The sequence below is a fragment of the Palaemon carinicauda genome, chromosome 31, assembly GCF_036898095.1.
Source record: "Palaemon carinicauda isolate YSFRI2023 chromosome 31, ASM3689809v2, whole genome shotgun sequence".
Classification (NCBI taxonomy): domain Eukaryota; kingdom Metazoa; phylum Arthropoda; class Malacostraca; order Decapoda; family Palaemonidae; genus Palaemon; species Palaemon carinicauda.
Window position 1 is genome coordinate 25355031 of NC_090755.1, and position 21812 is coordinate 25376842.

General features: G+C 50.1%; 1 protein-coding gene across 5 annotated transcripts in view; it reads right to left on the minus strand.

The window, feature by feature from the left end:
* The window catches only part of LOC137624358 (uncharacterized), a 336909-nt gene that overhangs the window by 303376 nt on the left and 11721 nt on the right, over window positions 1-21812 (minus strand). The window contains exon 2 of one of the 5 annotated variants that reach the window (XM_068355057.1): window positions 19890-19989. The exons of the other annotated variants lie outside the window; for them this stretch is intronic. The gene's annotated coding sequence lies outside the window, so the exon portion shown is untranslated. The remainder of the gene's footprint in view (window positions 1-19889; window positions 19990-21812) is intronic. 5 annotated transcript variants of the gene reach the window in all.

The window sequence follows — 21812 nt, forward strand, 5'->3', positions numbered from 1 at the left end:
GCGCAACCCATATCTACTTATTGTGGTTGATGAATATTCCCGTTTTCCTTTCGCTTTTCCGTGTCCCAACATGAACACAACTACAGTGATTAAGTGCTTAGAACAAATATTCAGCCTGTGTGGGATGCCTCAGTATATACATTCGGATCAAGGAACCTCATTCATGTCTAGGGAGCTCAAAACCTATCTCGCACAGAAGGGAGTTGCAACAAGTCGAACTACCCCTTTTCATCCAATCGGTAATGGGCAAGTGGAGCGGCTCAATGGTACTGTATGGAAGGCAATCCAGTTGGCACTCAGGTCTCGAAATCTTCCCGATCAGCACTGGGAATTAGTACTCACTGATGTGGTACATTCACTTAGATCCCTTCTGTCGACAGCAACTAATGTCATACCCCATGAATGCTTTTTTGGATTTCCACGCCGCCCATCCTCGGGGAGCTCTCTGCCTTCGTGGCTTATGTCGTCAGGACCGGTATTATTGAGGAAGTTTGTCAGAACAAGCAAAAATGAACCCCTAGTGGATGAAGTTGAACTATTATCTGCTAACCCAACATATGCTAACATTAGACATCCCAGCGGACGAGAGTCAACGGTTTCCTTACGTGACTTGGCCCCATGCCCTAGGGATAATTCTGTTTCTGAAAATCAAGAACTACCTTCTGTTTCATTGTCACCAGAGGCCATACCATCTCAATCTCCAGTGTCACCCAAGACAACCCATCAAGAGTTTCCAGAAGGTATGGGACTTCACCCAGAAGCTGAAATTAGAACAGAGGCTGCATCACCTCCAGTACGTAGATCAACCAGGGTGTCAAGGGCTCCGAACCGATATGGGTGGGATTGATTACTTATGAAGTGATGTAACCAATTTTATATCTAGAGGGGAAGAATGTTATAATATTGTTTTGTCCTTTTGCTCTTTCATACCTCACTCTGAACCGTTTGTCTGGTGATCTTTTCATACTTTGTTTACTTACCTGATGGAGGGACAGTCAAAGCAACTTATCAAGTAATTCTCTGTTTCTTTTGTATTTCCTTTTGTTTATTCCATTTGTATCTATTTGGTTTAATTAGATTTACTTTGAGGATCTAACATAGTTTGTATTACAATTATTATGGGGTCTGCTAATTATGTTCATGATTGTTTCAGGGAATAATCTACTGAAGTTTAAGTTGAATAAAGCTTGGGTAGCAGCAGCCAAGTCTTTTAATGTCACAACACACTTCTTTGCACCAGTCTCGCTTTGCGCCGCTTCCATCTCCACCAAGCACAACATTCCATCTCTCGCTAACTTGCCCTAACTTATGCTTCATGTGTTCTCACGCGTACATCTCCCGCATCATCTCAGCATATGTTGCCAGACTTTTACGGCATAACTAATGAATGTACTTTTTTCCACAGCTATGTACACACTGTACATATTATATATTTACTAGGTTAATGTACTGTAGATGTGTGATCCCTCACAGAACACTACTGACCAAGAGACAACATATCAGGACTTACGTCAAGCTTCAAAAACTGTGTAGAACTTTGTACAAAAACGGCTAGAGGTTTTTGCATAAAATATGTACACTTAGTTAATCTTAAATACAGTATCATTGTATACATATTGTACAGTACAGTATTACAGTAATGCTAGTATTGTTTATTAACCATACTGTACAGTACTGTATATAAATTACTACTGTACTCTAAAATATGTGAATGTATGCAAAGTGTGTGGCGAGTTATCAAACAGTGCGAGTTATCCGAACAAAAACAGCGAACATTTACAGTAAAGTTAAGCTGTACTGTAGTGATAGTATTGTACATATATTACAGAAATATACACTACAGTATCAGCAAGTGCTATATTGGATAGGAACACCAGTGTTTTGCTGTTATAAGTGTCCCGATGACCACTTAGTGTTATATACTATACCGTATCCTTACCATGTACAGTACGTAGTGTATACGTCTGCACATGTAATATACACTTACAGAAATGAGCCAATTAATTTACACAATACTTATATTGTGATAGTAATCAACTAAAAACAATGTTAGGCAGTACTTTATGTGTTAATTCGATCGCATGTAGGCTATGGGCAGAGAGTTGGTAGGGTTAGGAGCTATCCTACCCTAGGGCTGCAAGTATTCAAAGCTTCTCAGTCTTCGAACCTGTCTCTGTTACATAACCCCCTTAAATATGGAGGCTGACTGTAGTAACAAATGATCTGGGTCAAAGGATAAAGTACTGTACAAAGACTTTCAATCTGTCAGGACCCAAACCTCGGGTCCACTACAGTCGGAGTCTGAGTCTTGGCAACAGGCTCGGGAACGAAGTCGAATGTTAGTAGACCTCTCTCCCCTGGCTGGGATATGTCTTAGATGAGACTATGTCTTTTGCTGGCAAATATCGTGGAGGTAAAAGCAAGAAGGAAAGAACCTTCTTAAGAGTGAAGTCATGGTCTGAGAACCGACTAGCGGCAAGAAGCACTCCTTGATGAGAGCATGGTACAAGAACTAAACTCCAAGATGACCGTCTAACTTCTGATTGGGGACCAGTAAGCTTTACCCTCTGAACGAGGACACACAGTTCCATCCAAGTGAAATGGACACAAAGCAGTGTGGCATTCAGTCACGGTCGAGAATGAGCAGGTCTTTCCTCCCCAAGGTACAGCAAGTTTTGTCTTCCTGGGGAAAAAGATATAGAGCATTGGGAGGACTCTTTCCACGACCTCAATCTTACCGGATGCACCACTTCGCCTGATGAGGCAAATAACAATCAACAGAGTATTCAGCCATCTTTTTCGTTATTGCCAGTGAAAAGCCTCTCCGAGGGAGGTGATATTGAACACACTCCATGTCAGGGGTCATAGGGACACAAGTGATCATGGTGAATCCGTGAGGTTGTACGAGTAGATATCTCTGTGAAGGGGAATAGATGGTCTAGGTGCTATTCTACTTGCTGCCACTGCGGAGCTATTAGGGTCATTGACTGACCTGTAGATGCCCTTCTAGAATGAGTCCCCCCCAGAGACAGATGGGGGAGAAACACATGGGCGTTCCAGGATGTCGAAGGGCCTCTAAAGGAGGTGCCTGGTTACCTCGTACTGGTTAACAATATTCCAGAAACTTCCGGACACGAGATGTCCTGGACTAACCTCTAGTCCGCAACTTCTGCCTGAGACAAGACTTGGATGACTAACTGAGGGAGAGATAGGTCCCTTTAAGCCCATTATCCAAGTCCACCTGGTCTGATTGATTGCTAGGAAGTTTTCTTGCCCGCACTGAATCTGGTTGCAAAGGGCAATCGAGTTCTCCCATGTCCAATTCCATCTTCTATTGGCTAGATGGACAGTAGTCGTGCAAAGAATATCTTTGGGTGTTTTATGCCATTAAAAAAAAATACACTTGCCTGGGTATACTACCACCATCATGTGTTGATAAAAAAACATTTTGGTGTGACAAAAATAACAAATTCAGAAGTAATATGTATTTTTCCTAGCATACAAACCTGGAGCTATTTATAAAGGTATTACATGCTGAAAGACCAGCCAAGATAATTTTAGTGAGGAACAACTACCCCATCCGCTAGTTAGCGGGTGGGGTTGGGGTAGTCCGGCTACCCCGGTCACTCGCACCTGTCAGCTGAGTAACCACTTTTGCTTTCTGACAGGACTTCTAGAAGGAAAGGGTGGCGGGCCATTTTATATAAATAGCTCCAGGTTTGTATGCTAGAAAAATACAAATTACTTCCAAATTTGTTATTTGTTCCGGCACAAATACAAACCCTTTGTCTTTACGTAGGAACTCGGGTACAAACCTAGAGTTCCAAGACTTATCCAATACCCTCCCTCAAAGAGGTATTGGGGACATAAAGTATTATCTATACTTAGGATGCACAAGGGAATCGAGTCTTAACTGAAGAGAGGCGAGGTCAGCTGTGCTGAGGTTTGTGGTTCTGTTTTCCTGGGGGGGAGGTGAAAGGAAGAAAGGAGCCAGTCACTCTTACATATTCACCCCAGACTAACCTTGGTAACCTCAGCCCTCAACCGTCTATTACTTGTCCATCAAGGAGCTTGAGGCGTTAGGGCACTTATGCGGCCACCACAGGACCAATAGTAAGTGATATAACCTAGATGACAGAGTACCAGATGGGCAAAAATAACTAGAAAATTTACTGAAGCGAACATAACCCAAAATGGCTGCCGATATCTCGGCAGGACAATCGCTTCCAAAACTAAAAACCACCATATTGGAAACAGAACAAATGCCCGGTACTGCCATAAGCTGCCAAAACAAACTATGGTACTTAACATTGGTAAGGGTGAAGTAGCAACGTCAGTCATGTTGAAATAACGAGAAAACTCTTCGAAAAAACACTGTGCCCAAACAACTCAACTTGCTCGCAAGTCCAAAAACAGAAGGATGTCCTAGAGGGCGTGCGTGGTAGGTGTCGGTGGGGTAGTTCAACTATGTTCTCTAGGGCCTGTCACGGCTCTCCCCATTGATGAAGGGATTATCTAAATGGAAGACAACCTGTGAATAGTGGTTTTTCGCACGCCTTTGTTTAATACACGACACCTACAAGGTGTTCGCGCCCCTCGCTGCTCCCCCTGGTACAAAGCCCAACCCCTCTTGGATGCCCTCACCTGCATACAACCCTGCCTACGAATCCTCCGGTTCCTTTCGTGGATACCAAAGAGGGAGTTTCAGAGGTAGAGGACAGTTCCGCCAACGCGGCGGGCCTAGAGCAAGGGGTTCCCGTGGAGGGAGGGGCCCTAAGTTCACTCCCTCCCAATGATGTGATGCCGGTAGGAGGGAGACTTTATCACTTCCGGGACCATTGGACCTTCAGTCCATGGGCTCACAGCATAATATCAAGGGGCTTGGGTTGGAAATGGTCACAGGGATCCCCTCCTCCACCGGTGACCTTCTTCCAGAGACCCACTCCCATCCTGGAAGAGTACACCGCGGAGTTACTCAAGAAGAGAGCAATCAAGCGGGTTCGATCCCTGAAATTCCAAGGCCGCCTGTTTACAGTCCCGAAGAAAGACTCGTCGGCGTTGAGGGTAGTTCTGGACTTGTCGAAGCTCAACTCTTACATCCTTTGCGACAAGTTCCGTATGCTGACTATCTCTCAGGTACGGACCTTACTTCCCCGTGGGGCCGTCACCACCTCTATCGATCTTACCGACGCCTATTATCATGTCCCAGTAGCTCGAAACTTCTCTCCTTACCTAGGCTTCCGTCTCGGCAAGAGAGCCTTCGCATTCAAAGTCATGCCCTTCGGTCTCAGCATTGCCCCCAGGGTATTCACGAAACTGGGGGAGACGGTGCTCGAGCAACTCAGACACCAAGGGATACAAATCGTCTCCTATCTGGACGATTGGCTCATTTGGTCCCAGTCGCAACAGGAATGCAACAGAGCTACGTCGAAGGTACTCCATTTTCTCGCCAAACTGGGCTTCCAAGTCAACCTCCGGAAGTCCCGCCTACAACCATCAAGCCTCTTCGAATGGTTAGGCATCCGTTGGGACCTCTCAAAGCACAAGCTCTCCCTTCCTCCCAAGAAGGTGAGGGAGATAGCTTCCAAGGTCAGGAACTTTCTCAAACACAAACAGGTGTCCAGAAGAGCTTTAGAACGAATCCTCGGCCTACTCCAATTTGCCTCACTGACCGATCTCCTATTAAAAGCCAAACTCAAAGACATCAATCGAGTTTGGAGAGAGGGCGACAATACCTTTAAGAGACAAGACCTCGAAGATCCCCTCTGTCTTGAAAATGAGACTACAACCATGGTCCGATCGGAGGAACCTCTCCAAGTCGGTTCCTCTACAGTTCCCCTCTCCACAAGTGACAATTCATACCGATGCGTCTCTGAGTGGTTGGGGGGTTACTCCCAACATCAGATGTTTCAAGGCTCTTGGTCACCCGCCATGAGACAGTTCCATATCAATGTTCTCGAAGCCATGGCGGTGTTCTTGACCCTGAAGAGAATCTCCCCTCCGAGGTCGACCCACATCAGAGTAGTCTCAGACAGCACGGCCGTAGTCCACTGCCTCAACAGGGGGGGGGTCCAAATCACCCAACCTGAATCAGATCCTGGTCACTATCTTCACCTTGGCAGCCGACAAAGACTGGTTCCTGTCAGCAACTCACCTAGCAGGAGTCCAGAATGTGATAGCTGACTCATTATCCAGGACGAGCCCACTGGAATCGGAGTGGTCCCTGGACATGCACTCCTTCCGGTGGATACTCAGGCTGGTTCCAGGTCTCCAGGTAGATCTATTCGCGACCCGACTCAATCACAAACTCCCATGTTATGTGACACCGAACCTGGACCCTCAGGCTTATGCCATGGATGCATTAACCCTGGATTGGAACCATTGGCAGAAGATCTACTTATTCCCTCCAGTGAATCTTCTACTGAAAGTCTTGCACAAACTCCGCTCCTTCAACGGGGCAGTACCTTTAGTGGCACCTCACTGGCCAAAGAGCAGTTGGTTTCCTCTCCTCCTCGAGTTGAAACTCCGTCCCTTCCGGATCCCATTCCCCAAACTGACCCAGGTGGTCCAAACTCGGACTGTGTTAGATTCCTCAAGGATAGCCAAAACCCTAACTTTGTGGATTTCATGAAGTTTGCGGCGCGTAGGGACGCAAACATCGACCCAGATAATGTCCTCTTTATAGAATCAGACAAAAGGGACTCAACGATTCGCCAATATGATTCGGCGGTTAAGAAACTAGCGGATTTCTTAAGGACTTCAGACCATTCGGTTATGACTCCTAATTTAGCCATCTCCTTCTTTAGGTCCATATTTGACAAAGGCCTAGCAGCTAGCACTATAACCACCATTAAGTCAGCTCTGAGGAAAGTCTTCCTGGTTGGGTTTAACATTAACCTGGCGGAGTCTTATTTCTCATCTATTCCAAAAGCATGTGCTCAAAAGGTCTCTTGGTCTCTAAATGATGTCCTCAAACTGGCCTCCGACACGGACAACGAATCCTGCTCTTATATCACTCTTCTTAGGAAGACTTTATTTCTAACAGCTTTGGCCTCGGGTTCCAGAATCTCAGAACTAGCAGCTCTCTCACGAAACTCAGAGAACATGGATTTCCTCCCTTCAGGTGAGGTACTTCTTTCACCAGACAGGGCGTTCCTAGCTAAGAACGAGGACCCCCAAGGGTGGTCCCCTTGGAAGATTATTCCTCTTCTCCAAGATACTTCTCTATGTCCGGTCACCACTCTCAGGGCCTTTTTAGCCAGGACTGCTACCCGATCGTCTGGCCCCTTGTTTATCAGAGAACAAGGAGGTACCATTTCCATACGTGGCATTAGGCAACAGATCCTATACTTCATTAAACAAGCCAATCCGGGATCATTTCCCCATGCTCATGATATCCGATCGATAGCTACCTCCATCAACTATTTCCAGAATATGGACTTTGATAACCTTAAGAAGTACACGGGTTGGAAATCTCCTATGGTCTTCAAACGCCACTATCTAAAGAACTTACAGGCTCTTAAATACCCAACGGTTGCAGCTGGGAGCCTTATCTCTCCCCATTGATCTTTTGTTCTTCCTTTCATCCATCTCTTCTCTTCTCCCTCCTACCCGCCACTCGCACCACGACGCCGCTTCCTTGGTGGTTCGTTAGCCCTAAGTTTATTACATATTAGGTTAATATGATTGTGACTATTATTGTTTTCCGTTGTTATAAGGTTGGGATATTCTTAGCCATGTCAGTTTTGTTGCATGTTTTCCTCTGATACTCAGAGGTTTCCCTGTTATCATGTTTGTTTAACCTTACTCTCACTATGCCCTGTGGCTAGTTTATGTTTTATGCCTACTTACCTTAATTATATATGATTTTCTTTACATGGTGTTGTTTCTCTCCCCTTATTAAATTAGTAGTTATTGTTGGGCTTGGAAGGCATTCTCTGGTACATTTTCACCGGGCGCCACAGGTCGACCCAGAAAAGGGATTTTGACGAAGGAAAAATCTATTTCTGGGGAGAGACCTGTGGCGCCCGGTGAAACCCTTCCCCTTTATTTTACACGATCCCACCCTTTCCTTTCCAAGCCATCATGGCCAATACAGAAGGATGTTGTTCAGATGGCGCTCGCGTCGTGGCGTGGGTGGTGTGGCGCTGGGGGTTTGGCTAGGGCCTTTGTATCGGCCCATCCCTTTGACGAAGGAATTAACTAAATGGAAGACAACCTGTGAATAGTGGATTTCACGTGCCTTTGCTTTATACACGACACCCAAAAGGTGCTCGCGCGAGGGTTGTAACCTCAGCATTCCATGCTTTTATCTTTCTCTGGTATAATTGGAAGGTTTTATCAGAAAAGATATACAAGAAGGACTTTTCACCGGGCGCCACAGGTCTCTCCCCAGAAATAGATTTTTCCTTCGTCAAAATCCCTTTTTAAGTCTTAGCAATAAACTCAGGGACATAGCTGAGGATTACTTCTCCCCATCTCCTGGAGTGGGAGACACCAGCAGATAGACCATGCAGTTCACTAACTCTTTTGGCCGAGGCCAAAGCGAGTAGGAACACCGTTTTCCACGTGAAGTGGCAACGAGAAGCCTGGCATAATGGTTCGTAAGGACCTGAATCATGTTCCAAAGAGGAGGTCTAAGCTCTGACTGGGGACAAGTAAGCTCGTAACTACGTATGAGTAAGGAAAGTTCCGAGGAGGAAATATCTACTCCTTTCAGTCTAAGGGCAAGACTTGAGGCTGAGCAGCAGCCTTTGACTGCAGAGACCGAGAGAAGCTTTTCTTCCCGAAAGTATACAAAGAACTCTGCAATAGTTGGAACAGAGGCATCGAAGGGAGAGATATCCCTTTCACAACACCAATCACAGAAAAATGACAAATTCGTAGATAATTTGTATTTTTCCTAACTATACAAACCTTAGCTATTTACATGGAGTAATTACTTCGGCGTAGCTGAATGATGAGCCATAAGAATTTCAACGAGGGTTTACTACCCCTCCGCTAGTTAGCGGGGGGTAGGGAGGGATAGCCTGCTACCCCTCCCCCTCACACACACTGGTGAAAGGCTCACTTTACTTAGAGGTAGGACTTATCTTGGGGGACAGGGCTGGCGGCCAAATATGTATAAATGGCTAAGGTTTGTATGGTTGAAAAATACAAATTATCTACGAATTTGTCATTTGTTCCGTAACTGAAATACAAACCACGCTATTTACATGGGGTGACTTAACCCTTAGGAAGGGTGGTAAGTCCCAGCCATACTGGCTTTGGCTTGCCCGGGGATTCCATATTCGAGCGATCAAGTACTCGGACAATAGGGAATCCCTGCTCCTCGCTGGCGGTTGTGAAACTGCCGCGGCCTACGTAAGGTGTGTGCGAAGGTGAAAAGTGACTAGTCCTAGGCAGTTGCCCTAGAGTTCCTCAGAAGGAAATCCAGGCTAGGACTCTCCCAATACCACCTCGTCAGGGTATGGGGACATGACAGTATTAAACCTAATACTAGGAACACAAGGAAGCATGGTCTACCTGCAGTGGTTTGAGGTCAGCTGTGCAGAGAACCCAGGATGCTGCTTTCTCCAAGGGAGGAGAGGATGAAGAAAAGAATAAGGGCCAGACAGATCTTTTCATTCATGCACACTAACACCAGGTAACAATGCCCTCAACCTTCTGCTACTTGTCCATCAAGGAGCCTGAGGTTTAGACCAGCTGTTGTGAAGCCACCACAGGACCGATAGAAACGTATTGAGCCTCCTGTGGGTCATGTCTTGCAGGTAAGGGGTTGAGAAGATGGTCTGATGCTTCAACATCCCCGCTTGTAGGACCTGCGTCACTGAATGATGCTCCATGAAGGGCAGGGACGTAGCTACGCCCCTGACATCATGGGCTCTATGGCGATGTGACAAAGAAGGGTCAGGATTCAAGGCCGGGTGTAACACCCTGCAAATCCGGGCCGAGATGGTATTCCTGGAGACCCTTCTCTTCATTTCCCAGGGTCCACGAACGAGGCTTGAGCCTGGAGACGAACTGCAGCCGTTCTCTTAAGACGCCACCTCAGACTCCCTACCGGCAAGGTAGGAGATGGTCTGGGTCATCTGCTACAAGACGGAGACTCGAAACCTGGAAAGAGTCGAACAGCGGGTCCAGCACTCCCGGGTTCTGAGTCTCGGCAACAAACCTCAGGGACGAACCTGTATGTTGCCTCCCCATATCCCCCTGAATGGGCGAAGTCATATGAGAGACCATGTGACTCGCTTGGCTGAAGATAAGGCTAGCAGGAACACTGTCTACCCAGTAAGGTGGTGATCTGGGGCCTTAAGTAGTGGTTCGTCAGTCTCTCTCTTTAGAGATTTGAGGACTCGAACCACGTCCCAAGGAGGAGGTCTCACCTTCGACTGAGGGCAGGAGAGGACAAGGCTTCGTATGAGAAGGAAGAGTTCCAGCGAGGGAGGAATGTCTATCCCTAGAGCCTGGAGGCAAGACCTAAGGCTGAGGGATAGCCTTTCACAGCTGAAACTGAAAGGCACATTCCATCCCGCAATTCCACGAGGAGCTCCGCTATTGCTGGAAGCGGCATCATGTGGAGGGATACCCTCTCCACGACACCGACCACAGTAACTCGCCCCTTCGCCTGGGAGACTACTGCGGAAGATTTGCGCAGGTGTCCAGGCCTCCTTTACGCAACTTGTTGTGAAAAACCTCTCTCTTTGAGGAGATGCTGGATAGTCTCCCGGCGGGAAGTTGGAGCAAGCTACGGCTTTGCGGAGGATGATGGCATGTGGCTGTGTGAGTAACCGGTGACGTGAGGGGGGTTCCCTTTGAGGCTCCGTAAGGAGTTACAGAGGGACTGGTGAGCCACCTGCGAGAGACCCTAGCGGAGCTAGGGAGGTCATTGAGAGACTGACTGATACTCTGGTCCTGTAGAGTACTCTCCTCATCCACCAGAACGGGGGAAGGCAAAAACATCGATGTTGTTCCCCCGTTGCTGGAAGGCATCCTACCAGAGGGCCTTGGGGTCTGGGACCGGGGAGCAGTACAGCGGGAGCTTGCAGCTCAGTGCTGTAGCGAGCCGGACCACAGAGGGAGCCCCACCGAGTCAGGCTTTGAGGGAAACTCGAACCATCCCGGTATCTCTACTGCAGGATGGGAGGGCTGTACTGAAAAGTACCTCCTTGTCTGGGCAAGTAAGCCATCACTGTGGTGTTGATGATCCTCACAACCACAGAGTAGTCCGCCAGGCTAGGTGGAGCTACTGAAGTGCCAGAAACACAATTTCCATCACTAGTAGGTCTAGAGAAGGTACTTCCTGGTTCTGACCACCGGCCTGAGGTCCCGTGGTTCAGGACGTGGGCTCCTCCCTCTTCTTTGACGCGTCCGAAAACAGCATCAAGCTTGGGGGAAGGACGAGAAGGTCCACTCCCTATTGTAGATCCTCGTCTGCTTCCCACCCCTGGGGGTCCGTCTGTTCCGGATGTCCCCTAGGGGTCCCGGCGTCCGGGGAGTCGTGTCCCTGACTACCCGCGCCCCGAGTCGCCACTGGAGAGAACTCATCCTGAGGCTACTGTTGGAAACCAGACGGGCCAGGGAGGAGAGACGTAACCACATTGGGTTGGAGGTTCTCGTGTGGGGAGAGGTTTCGCGACCTTCCTCCGACTTGCTATTCTGTCGCCTGAAGGGAAGGCTTCGGGAGATTGGGGTCTAAGACCAGGCCTGGGTATACCAGACTCTGAGAGGGCTGCGGGGAGGACTCCTCGAGGACCACCATGATCCTTAGAACACGGCAAAGTTCGAGGAACTAGTCCCGATGACGAAGAAGGGATGCCTTCGAGTCTGCTAGGATCTGCCAGTCACCCAGGAAACGGAGGGGACGGATGCCAATCCTGAGAGCCCGTGAAGAGATCAGAGTGGAAGCATCGGTGAACTGTTCAGGTGCTGTGGAGAGACCGAAGCACAGCACCTTGAACTGGTATATCCGCCTTCCAGGAAAACTCCAAAGTACTTCCTTGAGGACGGGTGAACCGGGATCGGAAGTACGCGTCCTACCGGACCAGTGTGCACATGAAGTCTTGTGGTCTCACCGCAAGACTGACCGCGTCTGCTGTCACCATGCTGAACGGAGACTGTTTGACAACTCTGTACAGAGTCGAGAAGAGAAGGAGACGATTAAGGAGGCCTCGGAACCCGTTGGCCACCTCTTGGAGGGAGCGTATCTCCAACATGGACTGGACTTCTGCCCGGAGGGCCCGTCCCCTCACCGATCCCTACCCAGGGAGGAGGGAGGGGATCGATACCGACCGGGACTGTTGAAGGAGACAAGCTCGGAGAGCTGGCCCTCGGCCTAGTCTCTGGCGCTCTTCATTCCCTGAGACCAGGGCAAGCTGCACTGGCCCAAGGGAGCCCTTGGGTGAGTAGATTCGGTCCCGGACCGTATCCTTCCCTTACCGAAGAGGAATCTCTGAATCTGGGGTCCCCTTGAGGTTTCTCCTGAGGGTCAGAACCTGCCAGAACGCAAGTTCCGACCCCTGGAGCTTCTCCTCCTGATGGACTGGCAGCGAGGTCTCTCATCCCCGGCGGCTCTTCCTGGGGAGACTCGTAGACATGCCCCAAGGGTTCATCTGGGTCCTGTTGGGTCCTCGCGGAAGACTGGGCCTTAGGATCCCTCCTAGGAGGGAAACAGGACCCCAGCGATGAAGGATGAAAGGCTTTCTCCCCCTCCGCACGAGAAGATTTCTCAGGAAGAGGCGGAGATTCTCCCTATGGAGTGATGGGGGAGAGGACCGGGTCCTCCGACCCTCCTGGGGATGGGTAATGCTCATCCGCAGGGAAGGGGAGAAGAAGTCTGGGGAGGGCTCATCGCCTGCATAAGGACTCGCGAAGGGACAGGATGGTCCTTGGAGGAGATACCATGCCAGGCATTCCTCTCACCCTCTTCAGGGGGAGAGGAAGTTGCTACTGATTAGTGACCTCAGTCAGAAGGCACAGGCTCATCGTCTGCATGAGCGCTCTGACGACGGCGTCCCACCAGGGATGCCGACCAACCCTCGCGCTGACAGGGAGTCCCTCTGAATGGAAGAGGATCGTTCGATCCCCTGGAGGAGTTGACACATGAGGGTTCGCCCCTAGAGAATCTGCAATGAAGGGAGAAGAGACCTTTGACCTGTCCGGAAACCTCCCCCCTCCGGAGAGGGCGCTGCTCTGCGCTGTGGGGAAGGGAAACGCGAAGGTGGCCTGACCGCCATAAGCCCTGATGTAATCAGGGCGCGATCGTGTCGGAGAATGGTGCGCCGATCACGCTGGTGATCGCGCGAAAGCACAGATCCGGGTAGAGCGTGAATAAAACATGCGCAGCAGTATAACCGCGCCCGCATGCACGCGTACCCGCGTGAGCGTATCGGCGCCCGCATGCACGCGTACCCGCGTGAGCGTATCGGCGCCCGCATGAACGATCCCCGCGCTTCCGCGCATATGAAGATCGCTGGCGCTTGGCGTGAAAGATCGTGGGCGATAGCGTAGGAAACCATCCCACGCGCGAACGATCTCGGCGACAAAAGATCGCCGGTGCTAGCGCCGTCGGCGATTGCGTGTGGAAAACCATCCCACGCGTGGAAGAAATAACACTGAGGTTCTTCGGCGCCTACGCGTGTACGAAGATCGTCGGCGCTAGCGCGAGAGAGGATCGTCGCAGACAGTGAACGGGAAACCATTGGTACCCGCGCGCGTACGATCTCCAACTATGTAAGACGATCGTCAGTGATTCGCGCGAGCATGGACGATCTTCAGCGCTCACACGTGTGCCCGTGCGCGGACGATCTACGACGATCACGCGCGGACGATCTACGACGATCACGCGCGGACGATCTACGACGATCACGCGCGGACGATCCGAGATGACCGCGCACGGGCAACCATACCACCTGTGGACGAGCGGAAAAAACGCCCGAGGACGAGTGAGAAAACCGCGCGCGGAAAATTCGCGATGATCGAGTGAGCCTCAATGGTCGCGCGCGGGAAACCATCCCGCGCACAGAACGATCTTAGGCGCTTACGCGCACTAAGAAGATCGTCAGCACTAGCGCCGGATCCGAAGATCGCCAGCTAACGGCCGTCGCCGATCGCGTTGGGAAAACCGCGCGGGCCTCGAAGATTGCGTGCGGGAAACTAAACCCGCGCGCGGGGCGATCTTCGGCGCTCACGCGCGTTATGAAGATCGTCGGTGCTTGCGCGCCTAGCGCGTATCAGAAGATCGTCGGCTAACGATCTTCGACGATTGCGCGTGGAGGGGCCTCGGAGATTTCGCTCGGGAAACCACCCCGCGCACGGGCGATCTTCAGTGCTTACGCGTTAGCGCGTATCAGAAGATCGTCGGCTAACGCTCCTCGACGATCACGAGCGGAAAAACCGCGGAAGGGCCTCGAAGATCACGCGCGATCTTCAGCACTTACGCGCGCGGGCGATCTTCAGCACTTACGCGCGCGGGCGATCTTCAGCACTTACGCGCGCGGGCGATCTTCAGCACTTAGGCGCGTGGGCGATCTTCAGCACTTACGCGCGCGGGCGATCTTCAGCACTTACGCGCGCGGCCGATCTTCAGCACTTACGCGCGAGTGAAGATCGTAGGCCCCTGTGCACCAGAAGATCTTTGGAGAGCGCGCACGCGCGCTTGGTTGAAGGATCGGCTAACTCGTAGATCAGGAACTAGGATGTGTCCCTAAAAGTAAGGGCATCCCCTGAAGAGGACCAGGAGGTCTGCTTCAGTGCCGACGATCAACTGAAGTACTGCTAAATACTCCGAGGAGTGGTCTCTTTGGGGTACCTTTCCCACGAACGGGAGAGGTGTCCTTCGTAGAAGAGACTTAAAGACACCATGGGCTGAACCGCTGGTGAGCGGCTGTGCGCTATCTCAGGAACCCCAACAATGTGCGCAAATGCAGAGGGAACGTTGGTAGCAGCCTAATTGAATTACTGGAACAGGGTGTCTCTGGAAGGCAGTCTCAGGAACAGCAGGAACAGCAGTCGAGCGCTAGCGAGCAAGGGAACATTGGCGCGCAGGGGATACCTGGCACTTAAGGGACTTACTCAAGGTGTGAGAAAGTCTCTCCTGCCCCGAAGGGAGGAGCCCGTTAGATAACGGGGGCGTGGGCGCCCAAGGCGCGTCAGCAGTCAGGAACGGATACAGCAGACAGCAGGCAGCAGGTCCACTGAGGGCACGAGAGACCAAAGGTCTAACGTAGCCTGAATAGCGAGGCCCCAAGGGGATAGTTGCAAGACCCCGAAGGGTCAGCACAACGAGAAACCGAAGTTTCTCCGTCACTAATCACCGAAGCGTAGAAGTGACTAAAGTTACGAGAGCCCGAAGGAACTGCGTAACTAAAGCTCCGAGACCCCGAAGGGTCAGGGAAAAAGAGAAACCGAAGTTTCCCTGTTACTAAACACCGAAGTGCTAGTGACTGAACAGCAAGCTGTTGTCAACAGGAACAATCCTCCAAAGAGGAGTCTCTATGAGTGGCCTCTCTCGCGAACGAGAGGGGTGAGCCCTTCGTAGAAAGACACTGGTGATGGAGCCCCAAAAGGCCGTGAGATCAGCTGACGTAAACAGGAAAAATCCTCCGAAGAGGAGTCTCTGTGAGTGTCCTCTCACGCGAACGGGAGGAGACACTTTGTAGAAGAGACAAAAGGAGCAATCCTCCGAAGAGGAGCCCTTAGTGCGGCCTCCCTCGCGAACGAGAGAGGGCCAGACTGATCTTGCAGCTGCTCAGCCCCTTGAGCGTAGCTACAGAAGTGACCGCTCAGCCCCGAGAGCAAGCCTTGCAACCGTTCAGCCCCTTGAGCAAGTCACAAGGGCGGCCGCTCAGCCCCAAGAGCATAACCGCCTAAGGACCAGGGAAAAGTAAAAAGGGAAGTTAACTAACTTCCCTGGAGGCGAACCTCCTTATCGTTCTAGGATGCACTGACGAGCTGGCAGTAGTCACGGGGGAACTTCTAAGAGAAGGGAATGCCCCTGACGATGGCCTCGAGAGACGACAGCGACAGCCGACTCCCCAGGCATAAACAGGACAGCTCTGCTTCGAAGGCACACAACAGGCACGAAAAAACAGCATCGTAAACTGGAAAATAAAAAAGGGATTTTGACAAAGGAAAAATCTATTTCTGGGCGAGAAACCCGTGCCGCCCAGTGAAATGGTAAAAACTGCTATGAATCTACCAGAGAAAAATTTGTATAGGAATGCTAGGTTGAACCCAGCTCACTCACCTTAATAAGGTGTCGGTATACTACTGGGGCATTAAATAAATCACAACCAGAGGCCTCGCACCATTTAGATATCTCCTGTCAACATCCCCGAACAGCGAGGTGCCGTTCAACATCCTACTACTACTAGCAATCCCACGCCAGTGACGTCACTCCTTATAGCACCCCAGATTGGGGCCCAAGCAGGGAGGGACGGGTGGGTTCACTGGGCGACACGGGTCTCTCGCCCAGAAATAGATTTTTCCTTCGTCAAAATCCCTTTTCTGGGCTCCGACCCGTGCCGCCCAGTGAAATCGTACCAGAGAATGGGGACCCAATATGGCTAACTACCTGAAGAGGGAATAACACAAAATAACAGAGCTGATGAGTTCAATATAAAAAAGAGGGATGTGGAAACCCGTAAAAATAGATCAACATGTATATGACAGTGATAAATAGACATGGTAAACAATAAAAAATGAAACCCGTAGGTAGAATTCAACAGATATGAATAGTGGGAATCCAGCTTGGTAATCAAAAATACAAAATAAAATCAGCTCGGGGATTAAGAACAAGTGTAATGAAAACAATTTGTGAAATTGAACAATTGAATAATAAAAAAAAAAAAAAAAATACACCATAAGGGTGTATAGTAATAAAACAGGTAGGAACAACAGGTAAGCCAGGCAGGAGGGAAAGAGGACAGAGCAAGACGTTGTGATTAGGACTCAGTACCTTCAGGAGGAACTATATTCCCTGCAGCTACTGTGGCAAATCTAAGAGCTTCTTAAGGGTTTAGGTAGTGGCGCTTGAAAACTTTAGGGGACTTCCAACCCGTATATTTTGAGAGCTCATCAAATTTCATATGGTGGAAAAAATTAATTGAGGTAGCCACAGCACTAATATCACGGACATGTGAGAATGATGCAGGATTAGCTTGTTTAATAAAATAAAGAATTTGTTGTCTAATTCCCTTAAGGTTAATATTTCCTCCGTGTTCTCTAGTAAATAAGGGCCCTGTGGTTGTAGTGGAAGTTCTACCTAAGTAGGCGATGGCGACAGCATGGGCGCGTGGGCGCGCAGCAGCTGGAGCGGGAACATGGTCGCGAGAGCGCGTAGGCGATGGCGTAGGCGTGTGGCGATCAGGAGCTGGAGGAGGCCGAACGAGCGGGCGCGCAGCGACCTGGTGCGGCCCCGAAGGGCGCGAGGTAACGGGGGCGCCTGAGCGCGTGTCCGGAAGAACCGGCTGAGGGTGCGCTTGCGCTGGAGCAGGGTCGCGAGCGACCTGGGGGCGAGATGGTCGGCGCTGGTCGGATAAGACCGGCATACTTGCCTGTACCGGCGATCGTGGGCGCGCATCAGGATGCGGTCGCACCGGAGTGCATTGTTGCGGCGGCCGCGTGAGGCACGCCGTTGGATGAGGGCGCTCTGGTGTTTGATGAAGGGCAACCTTAGTTGTCCTAAATACATGAACGGGGCGTGTAGCAGGAACAGGGCGCGTTACCGGAGCGTCATGCGCGATTGCATCAGGTGCAAGCTCGCGCGGTCTAGAGGGAGAGCCCAGAGGCAGCCGTGAGCGCCCGTGCGCTAACTTGGGAGCCTCTTGGGCAACGCGCTGAGATGTAGCGACGCGTGGTCAAGTTGGTGAGCACGTGGGCGCTGGTGCTGGAACTGCGTGTGGGCGCGTGTCGCGCGTCTCCCTAGATGGGCGCGATGAGTCCAAAGCAACGCGTGGGCGCTGGAGCTGGAGCTGGAACCGCGCGTGGGCGTGTGTCGCGCTTTTCCCCCGATGGGTGCGACGAGTCCGCAGGGACCTGTGGACGCCTGTGCGCCAACTCAGGTGCCTCCTGGACCGCGCGCGATGAAACAGGAACTGGGGGACGCCAAGGTGCTGGAGGGCGCGTGAGCGCAGGTGGCCGCTGGGGCACCGGTGGACGCGTATGCGCAGGTGAGCGCAGGAGCGCCGTGTCAGGAACGGGGCGCGTATGTGCAGGTGGGCGCTTTCGCGCTACCTCAGGAACTGCTGGAGGGTGACGGGGCGCCGAAGGGCATGGACGCGCAGGGGAACCCTGGCGCGTAACAGGAACGGAGGCGCGAACGCCTAAGGGTGAGCGCCGAGGTGCTAAGTCAGGAACAGCAGCAACATCAGCAGGCGGGCGCTCAGGCGGTGCCTGGGGCTTGGGGGCAAGAGGCACAGTTTTGCGCTCAAGCCCCTGCAGCCCCGAAGGGCCCGGGGACTGCGCAGTGGCAGTATCAGGTGGCGCGTCAAACGCATCAGGAGCTTTAGAGGTAGATGGTCTGGGCGACAGGTCACAATGTCCCGAAGGACCACCATCCTCCGAAGGGGATCGCGAACGATCCCTGGAGAGGTCTAGGTTGGTAGCTGTCAGGACAGGAGAACGGCGAGTCGTCTCCTCCGCAGAGGAATGTGGTGACGACGAGCCGAAGAGGCGCCTCTTAACCCCTTTGAAGGGGGAAGGAAGGCCTCTACGGCGAAGGGGAGGACGAGCCTTCCGCCTTATACGCCCACAAGGGGCCGTGGGATCAGCAGGCTGACCATTGATGGGCCTCCGAAGAGGGGTCTCTGTTAGTGAACTCCCCCGAGAGGGAGAATCACCGGCAGGAGAGACCGTGGGACTAAGCTCCTCCCTCAAAGGATATTCGGAGGGGGAGTCAGAGCCTTCAGCTACCTCAGCCACAGGAACGGGCGTTTGGCTAGACCCACGGGATGTTTCCGTCACAACATCAACCACAGACAGAGGATCTATCTCCGCTGAAGTTGGGGATTGTTTGACGGCCGCACCCAGTTTGATCATGTCAAACAGAGCTTCCTTGGAGGGCGAACCCTGCAGCCCCAAGGAAGCCCAAAGCTGAAAAAGATCATTATAAGATACAAATTCCTCCTCGGGGGGGAGGGGCAGCCGCCTCGCTATGGGAGGCAACTACCTCTCCCTCACCCCGGGATCGGTTAACAGCACCACGGTCTACGCTACCACTCGCCGGCCTTTCGGAAGAGGCCGCTCGAGTGGGAGCTTCGGAGGAGGAAAGGGTGGCGGAAGAAGTCTTGGGATTTCCTCTCTTCCGAGAAACCTCCGAAGGAGAAAGATCCCTTTTAGCCTTCTTCTTACGTCGCCGGGCAAACCTCTCCCACTGGGAGGTAGACCACTCCCTACACTCAATACACACGTTAGACCTATCACACCGTTGGCCCCTACACTGCAGGCATAAGGAGTGAGGATCCGTGTCCAAGGCCGACATAAAGGTACCACAAGGGCGGCCAGATAGTCCAGGGCACGTACGCATGATGAGAAATAGAGGCCAACTTCACACACACACTGAAAAGAGAAAGCAAACAAAATTATGGCAGTAAAAAACGAGGAGAGCGCAGACAGGTCTGCCGTCTCTCCAAGCCAAAAGTAAAGTGAAGTATTCACCGGTGTGTGTGTGTGTGAGGGGGGAGGGGTAGCTAGCTACCCCTCCCTAACCCCCGCTAACTAGCAGCGGGGTAGGAAACCCTCGTTAAAACTTTTATGGCTCGTCGTTCAGCTACGCCGAAGTAATTACCCCATGTAAATAGCTAAGGTTTGTATTTCAGTTACGGAACAAATAATTATTTAACACTTTTGAGATTTGTAAAAGGGTACAAAACCTAACCAAGCCATCTAACCTAGTAGTTCCCAGGTCACAGCCCCTAGCTCGGGGGCAAGCCCCCCAGTCCTCCCTTCCTAGGCCACAACCACTTGTCAGACTCCTTCCCAGGTCACAAACTAAGAGTAAATCACAATTATTAATCCTTATATTATGATAAAGTAAATCACAAATAAATCCTTACATTATCAATTACCGACATAGATGAAATTACACTAAATTTCGAAATAGATTGTAATTCCGTTAAGTTCCCTCTTGGAGACATCTTTATGTGATAGTGGTTTAACTCAAACTGAAGGGAAGGGCGATAAAAAAAAAATGGCTGTTGTAAAATAACATCCATGAACTTCGGCATAAATACTTGTAAGCTCCTAATTGGTTACAAAGTTAGGTAATGATTACATCATTTAAAAAACAGAAAAGCTGTCCAAAGCAAATTCAAGCAACGCACGGGCAATAAGTCCCTTTCAGTCTCTCAGATGTAAACAATGGACTTAGAGTGAGAGAGACACTTCACATTTGGGAGTTTTTGAAGAATAGCCATCCCATACGAACCTGGGACCTTTATTCTTCAAAAGGATAAAACTGGGACCCACATTATTAAAAAGGGATTTAGGGAAGAACAACCGCCGAGGAAATCAAGCAACAACATGATTGGTTGTCAACCTAACCTAACCTGTTTGATGCCTTTTGTTTTGAAAGTTCAAAATATTTGTGCAATTAATTTCAACTGATTTAATTTTGTATACAATAAACGGGGTGTATGTATGATAGCGGCCACCTGTATGTATTATTATGTCTCACTTAGAATACGGTGGTGTAAGGGGGGTCGCAGGGGGGCAATTAACCCCCCTGTTAAGTAAGTAGGTAAGGATACGGCTTGTAGGTTAGGTTAGTTGATGTCCAACATGTGAGGAACTGGCCGCTGATATGCAAAGGCTCCCACTAAACTGTTGCTTTTAATTCTCCATACTTTTTTAATTTGATATATAGTGTATGTACATTAATCTACTCTCTGGTTACAGTTCATTTACCCTTTGCCGACACATACACTGAGTAGTCTGGCTTATTCTTTACATATTCCCCTCTCTCCTCATACACCTGACAACACTGAGATTACAAAACAATTCTTCTTTGTTCAAGGGGTTAACTACTGCACTGTAATTAAGTGGCTACTTCCCTCTTGGTAAGGGTAGAAAAGACTCTTTGGCTATGGTACGCAGCTAGTCTAGGAGAAGGACACTCCAAAATAAAACCATTGTTCTCCAGAGGGTATTATTGTAGTGTATTACAGGGCAATGTAACCTAGTAAAATAACTACTTTTTCTTATAGAAAAAATTACGCTCTCTTCGAAAATGACACTCGTTCCCGTCACAAATGAATAGTTCAGAAATATATATATATTTATATCCTACGGTAATGGGAGATCCCCAGTGGGAACTCGGGGTTTTGGGTGTGGAAAACATACTGGGGAAATGATGTATAACCATAAAACAAACATTTTCTTCTCTATACATTACTTTCTTGGATATATAATAACCGGAGGAAAAGACAAAACAGTATAACTGGATAAACTTTGGAGTCGCCGTTGCAAAGGCTATGACTCATGAAAAAATACAGTAACTAGTGCTGCCAATGTCTGATGTAGATAAAATGTTAGCATTCCATGCTAACATTAGCACGCTCACGTACGTACGTTCGTACATATCAGTTTTCGATCTTCTGCGCAAAAACCCCGCCTCCCTGCGCAGAAACTTTTCCCGACCAATAGGATTTCTTCTTCCCCAACCGTGAAATGTAACTCTCCGTCTCTCTACCAGCTCTGTTCAAGTCTGTTACATGATTACTTATGTAATACCCCCGTATACATATTACTTTTGACCCTTTAATTACTAGTTTTATTATCCTATACCTTATAAAATCAACTCATTTTATATTCCC